General features: G+C 34.3%; 1 long non-coding RNA gene across 1 annotated transcript; it reads right to left on the bottom strand.

Moving 5' to 3' along the window:
- Positions 1–234: 234 nt before the first annotated feature.
- On the bottom strand, positions 235–2,915 carry LOC105128480 (uncharacterized). The gene is made up of 2 exons (XR_842871.1): positions 2,586–2,915; positions 235–545 (listed from the first exon to the last, which is right to left on the bottom strand). It is a non-coding gene; the product is annotated as an uncharacterized LOC105128480 (long non-coding RNA).
- Positions 2,916–7,359: the final 4,444 nt, after the last annotated feature.

The raw sequence follows: 7,359 nt of genomic DNA on the forward strand, positions 1-7,359 counted from the left end.
TTTGTTTTTTTTTTTTTTTTCATTTTTCAGTGTAAGCCAAACCAAATCGAAAATATTTACCCCAGCTACTTTACAATTTTTTGCTTTCCCAAGGAGAGCATCTATGCAACGCAATTGGCCAGCTAGCTCCAATCACGCAAATAGAACGACACTGACAAAAGAGATCCAAGTTTCCATGTGGAGGAAGGACGGGGAGGGGGGGGGGGGGGAAAACTAATATATGCTATATGTCCAAAGAAAAAGACCAACCAAGGACAAAAATTAAATAATTACATATATAATGTGCCAAGAGTGTTGACAAATAAACACCAGATGGGATGACTAGATGAAGAGAGAAAAAAAAGATACCTTGACAATTTGGGCAGCATCAAGAGAGACAATGTGGCAACCCTTCAGATTAAGTTCAGGCTTTTTACATTGGATTCTCTCTCTGTTGTAAGAACTAAAGCCATCCATGACCTCATTCCAATCAGAAAATGGAGCTTGCTAGCAGGAGCTGCAGACAGCAGAATTGCCCATATCGAGTTTGGCTTGGCCCCCATAACCTGTTTGAATGGAAGAATTCTTCATAGATGCTGAAAATAAAAAGAACATAATGATACTTATTTTGGTTGATCTGTTCAGAATGCAGAGCATGAAAAGATAGTAGAGGGAGGTTTCCTCGAATATATATATACTCATGAATCTCTTTTTATCACCAGAATGGTAATGAAGATGAATATTGAAATACTAACTGATTAAATACTGAACATTTAAGTTCTACTGAAGTGAAGAAACATGACAAAAGAGGCATTGATAACGGACTAGACACAGCTTCCCCGTCGCAACATATCATCCATATTTTATTTCCTTTCTAATTAGAGTATACAATGTGGAAGGTTTCAATATTTTATAGCCAGTATTATTGCCATTCTTCCACAGTAAAAATACATCAGTTCTGCCACTACTGAGAGCAACTGCAGTCAGCCATCAAATACAAAAATACCATCTTCTAAACATATCAAGGAATTCATGGCAATTGGCAACTTGATCCTTGAGTCATGCAAATAAATCCCTCAGTACTCAGAAGATCAGTAGAAGTTACGTGGAAAACGGAAAAAGGAACACAATGATATAGAAGGATCAAAAACCTGCAAAGGTACCACAGCTGCCAAAATTTGCGATTGCAATGTTCCTCACTTCACAGTGAAGGACTAACTTAAGGGCAGACTATATATGTTCTATTCAATGCTAAAAGTTCCAATACGTACTAAAATAAGAGAGGGCGAGGAGCCGCTGGCATTTCAGTCCTCACAGTACCAGTACACATATAGATGGCTTTACTAATTGTAGTCTCTCATACCTTGTTTCTATCCAAATTACACCCATAACATTGAATCATTATCTGTGTATCACTAACCAGAACTATTTTTTCAAAAACTGCAAAGCACCAGCAGAAATAAATTATGAGCAGGTCCTTATTACAACAGTCCTATCATTTCACTTAAGCTTTTCACTGCATGTGTTGGACAGAAGCTCAATTAACAACTATTCAATGAAAAGATAAAGTAATGTTGATTATTCAAGCAAGTTCTTGAACAACTTGGAATAAAAGACTTTATCTAGTAGATACCTCCAGCATTTGGGATGAAGGATCAGCATTTATTCCATGGAAACTTTTGGAGAAAAAAGTACATTTCCAGAAGAGGAAATGGAAACTTATTTTCGACAAAAAGCTATACTTTTCTAAATGGAATAATCAGGAGGCTGGTCCAAAAATGAATTCAAAACAAAGCATAAATTCTTAAGATATTGAAGCAACCACACACACGCATAAAAAATCGGCAGAGCAGAGAATCAGGCATTTATTAGCAACCTCTCTACCCATCCTCTCAACCACCACCTGCATAGCATTTTCCATGCACTTACATATGCCAATTGACAATAAAGGTAAAAATTTGTGGTCAAGCTAGAAAGCTAGAATTCCTTGCAGGTATTTAATTTAAAGAACATATTGAATATGGGGTTCAGCATGAGGACCTTTTTCCCTTTCAGATCATAATCCCACGAATGTAATTCTCAAAGCCATCTGTGTTTGGACGGCAGATTTCCAAGGAAACATTTTAAACCTTGTTTGGCTCCTCCTTGGACCTAAGATACAAAAAAATATTTCTACATTGCTATTAAATATTTGCTCATACCATTTATTCATTTATTTTTATTTTTTGAAATTACACCCACAACCATCTATGAATTATATAAGATCTAAATTACAATAAAATCGCTAATTACACATCATGGAGAAATTACATATTCGCCGTTCATGCCAAAATGCTCACACAATAGATTGAAAGGATTCAACACGCTTCGTTGCATTAAATAAAAGCTTGACTTCTCAAAATAAAATTAACTTGTAAATTATGACTTGAGAATGAGATTTCTAACCTAAAATCGTAAATTATATTAAAAAAAGAAACTAAGAAGCCAAGATCTAACAAAGAACAACTGCCGTGTATTCGATTCAACCACAAGAGAGCCAAGATCTATTATAAGTAATCAAATCAAAATAAAATTCTCCTTTTCTTGTAGTAAAAATATTAGAAGACCTGAGATCTGATTGAGATAATAAAAGGCACGCTATAGAGATGTAACGCTGCTGCCTCTGCTTCGCGGCGGCGGCGTCTTCACCGCGGTCTCCGATTCAGTTGATGCAAGGCGGGATCCAATTCTCTTTCTTTTTATAATTTGCCTCACAGCCAATCGTGCTTAGCCATCTGGCAATCAAATCGCAGAATCAGTTCCCGACCTGCACCAAGCGAATTAGAGACCGCCGGTAACTAAAAATCCTCTCTCCTCCTCTACAAAAAAATAATTTTAATTTGTTTTCCGTAAATAGCCCTACTTATATACTACTTAGTTAGGAGTGGGTAGGTATCGGTGAGGGATGAGGGTTATTTATAGTGAGCACAGACGAACGTGATTTCGACACGTCCCGTTCCTTGAGGCGGCAACCATAAGCGGGATGTGGTTTGGGTTTGGCCGAATTACAAAAACAAACACATCCTCGAAAAAATAATCCTTGATTTCCCATCCTAAGCAATATGATTTTTCAAATTTACTGCTCAATTATGGAAAAGTTGATAAAAATCCTCAGAAATTCTCTCTCTTTCTTTACAAATTACAATATAAAAAATAAAGAACCAATCCTTTCTATTGTTGGTTTAGTTTGAATTTTGAATGGGGCGGTTGCTTGTTAACAGCGATATTCAATTAAAAAGAGATCTGAACATGTATTTCCATATTTTGCTTTTATTTTTTTGTTTTATTAGCAAAGCTACTAACACACAGTCCAATTCAAAGTCAGAATTATGAGTTGAATGTATTATCCTGTACTATTCATTAGTTATCTAGATTTGGATTCAAAGTCAGAACTATGAGTTGAATGTATTAACCTGTACTATTCATTAGTTATCTAGATTTGACCGGATCAACCATCGTATAATACACTATGTCGATTTTTTTTTTATTTACTTGGGGTGTCCTGGCCAGCTTACGCGCACCACGATTAATCCTCATAGTCCACTGAATACCCTACAAACCCAGTAGGCAACCATCATATAATACACTATGTCAATTTTTTTTTTTTATTTACTTGGGTGTCCTGGCCAGCTTGCACGTACCACGATTAATCCTCATGGTCCACTGAATACCCTACAAACCCAGTAGGCATGTAAGGCACCGCGAGGGTGACAGACGTGCACGCCAGGATTCGAACCCATGTGCAGTGGAAGGAGACAAGCCACTTCCACCGCTAGGCCAAGCCTCTTGGTGCAACTTTTTTTTTTTTTTAGATTAATATGGGTGTCCGGGCCAGCTTGCGCGCACCATGACTAATCTCACGGGTCCTGAAGTTAACGACCATGTAAGCCTCCAGTGGCCATCATATAAGCAACCAAGGACTCAAACCTGAGACCACAGAGGGAGCAAACCCTTTAATTTCAAGTTTTTACCACTTGGCCACCACCTAGATGGTCCCCTCGGTGCAACTTTTAATAACACCGCTCATTGAGGGAGAAAAGGAGAGGGGCTTCAAGTATTTGTTCAAGGATTGTTTTGTTAATTTCTTAATGAGATCTTGAAAGAAGGGGTGCTTTCAGGAAATCACATTGTTTAGGATGGAAAATGAGGGATTGTTTTTATCACGGGGGTGTTTTATTTTATGGGTTTCTCACAGTTTGTGGCAATCAATGACATGAAAACAGGGTTGGAGTTTATGAAGATTACGATTTGTGTCGGGTCCTGCGTGGTGCTACAGTAGATGCACGTGCGCGTGATCTTTAGCCTCAGTGCTATGTTTTTTTATTTTTTTTTATTTTTTGGAGTATGAAGATTTTAATTCTTCAAAGATCATGGCACCACTAATTGCATATCTCAAGACGATGCTTTTAGCCATCCAGGAGTTTCTTTTAAAGAGGAAAATAATATTATGAATTGTTAATAAATGTATCTACATATAAATTAGATTCTTTAATTTAGAAAAGAAAGGTCAAATTAATTCGAGGGCTTAAACTAATTAAAAAAAAAAAAAAGGTTAGGCACACACCTTTTACTTTTGATCGAACATGTATTTTTTAAATATCAATGCTGCTTGGTGGAATCACTTTTGCATTAAACTAAATTTGTAAGGGTAAATGAACATTACAAACAAAACAGGTTATGAAAACAACTTTTACATTGGATTTAGCACTTAACTCGGCACCTATTGATTCAAAAAAATAAAATTATTATTAGATTATTGAGTTAATTATTAAATTATTGGATGAATATTTTTTTAAAGCAATGTTATTTAATTTATCTTTTTGATACCGACTTAATTAAATCTGACTAAATCATTAAAAATCAGATTGGATCAACCAAATCTTTTCGAGTAATAACTTATCTTGTCCAACTAAAAAATCAAATCAAATTAGGATTCAAATCCTATATTTTTCTATACTAAGAAAAATCTTAACATCTATAATAGATGGATAGTGTGGGATTACCCATGTTGAATAATAATAAAAAAAAAAAAAAACAAGCCTTCCACTCCAAGTGAAAAAATCAGGAATAATATTAGCAAAGCTCATGGTTGAAGGTTGGCCCCCTTCGCAGCATCATAGCTCTTCGGGCATTTGGAGGACAAAGCTTGAAAGAAAAATTGATTTTAAGATTCCATGGAGCCGGCCCTGCATGTTATTATTAAATTGGGATCTTAATTAAAATAAATAAAACAGTATTGTGGCATCGACCTTCACTTTCCGTCCTGTGCTTTTGAATCCATCAAGAAAGTTAAATGTAATTGTATTGCTTATTCTATATATATATATATATTGGTGAAATTCTAGATCAGGATGATACTAAAATCAGACCTTCAAGAAACTTGGTGAAAAATAGCTAAAATTGATAGAACCCTGTAAAATCTGGTGGGTGAGACATTAAAATGAAAAATTATAATTTCATTATTTTTATTTAACAAAGAACCACCAACTGAGCAATCCCATTTAAAGTTCTTAGGTTCTTTCATGTTTCGATGAGAAGCCCAATCGACATTGATTGAACTGTTCTTGCGCTCTTAAATCTCATTTCGAATTCAATCTTAGAGTTGAATTAAAAAAGCATATATAAAATGGAGATCTTAAATCAAATCTAAACAAGTGGCAACCTTTAAAGTGTGGAGACAAGAAGAAGCAATTGTCAAAGGAAATCATGATGCATGTTACCGGAAATGGTCTCTGAAAAGGCGTGGAGAACATGACTGGCCGGCTGTTTTTCCAATTTTCTGACGCCCACGGAGCTCCATTTGCCCCCTTTACTACCATCATCTCTCCAAAGACGGTGCCTTTTTTTCCATGAAGGGGGGCCTATGTACAGAAACTCCATGGACTTTTAACTTGGTTACGGTGGGATAACTCCGGATTCCAAGATAAAGTTGTCGAAAAAATTGAGATCCACACCCAGCAACACTACAATGAATAGTTTTTTTAATAAAAATAATGACAAGCACGCAACAAGATTCGAGCTCGGTTTTGTTTGTTCGTGTAATTATTTTAATAAAAATAATGACAAATACTAAAAACTATCTTTTAAAATATTTATTAAATAAATCGTGCTCGCAAAAATTATTCCAATACCAAAACTATACGAGGACATGTATTTAATATAGTTTCAAATTAAAAAATATTTTGTTATAGATAAAATTAGTTAAATGACCCGCATGATGTCGCAGATCAATCTTTTTTTTGCATAAAAAATATATAAAAAAAGTGATGTCGTAGGTTAATCTTTTTTTGCATAAAAAATATAAAAAAAAACTAAAATTTAAAAGTGTTAGATCTTTTTGCAAAACTATACCTAAGAGTCTTAGGTTTGGCTACAACGTCTGATCCAAGCGTAATATTTATAATATTAAGTCTGATCCAAGCGTAATATTTATAATATTAATAATAACATTAAACTTGCATGACCCAAGTTTAAGTGGGTTTGATTGCAATACCAGACCCAATAACCTTGGATGTGGGTCTAGTTGCAAAGTCGTATTATAAAATTGTGATAATTAAATAGTTTAAATAAAAAAAATATACAAAAAAAACCAACATGAAAAAAATAACTAATGAAGAAAAGGAAAAAAATATGAATTAATTGAGTTAACTTTTCAAACCAGGTTAACTAGTCAAACATTGGATTTGTGTAGTGAAAATTTGATAATTAAATAGAAAAAAATTGATGGGTTACCCCAAAATTATCTAGGCTAACTCGTCAAACCAGGGATCTATGTCATAAAAGTCCGATAATTAAATAGAAAATAATTAAATAGGAAAAAATTGATGGATTACCCCAGAATTATCTAGGCTAACTTGTCAAACCCGGGATCTATGTCATAAAAGTCCGATAATTAAATAGAAAAAAATTGATGGGTTACCCCAAAATTATCTAGGCTAACTCGTCAAACCAGGGATCTATGTCATAAAAGTCCGATAATTAAATAAAAGAAAAATTAATATTAAGAAAGTAAATTAAAAAAATAAAAAAGCCAGAAAAAAAACTAAAGCATCAGTTTTTTCACTGTGGACTACACTGTGCAGTCCACACTAAAAAGCCTAAAAAGGAAAAGAAAAGGGAAAAAAACAGTCTACAATAAAAGGCCTAAAAAGGAAAAGAAAAGGGAAAAATATAAAGATATACCCACGAGTTATTTTTTTTTCTTGCATAAAAAATATAAAAAAGGGCTAAGATCTAAGAGTATTTGGTCTTTCTGCAAAGATATATCCAAAGATCTTGGGTCTAACTGCAACGCTTGACCTAAGAGTAATATTTATAATATTAATAATAATATTAAACTTA

The sequence above is a fragment of the Populus euphratica genome, unplaced genomic scaffold (assembly GCF_000495115.2).
Source record: "Populus euphratica unplaced genomic scaffold, PopEup_1.0 scaffold14.1, whole genome shotgun sequence".
NCBI classification, from domain to species: Eukaryota; Viridiplantae; Streptophyta; class Magnoliopsida; order Malpighiales; family Salicaceae; genus Populus; species Populus euphratica.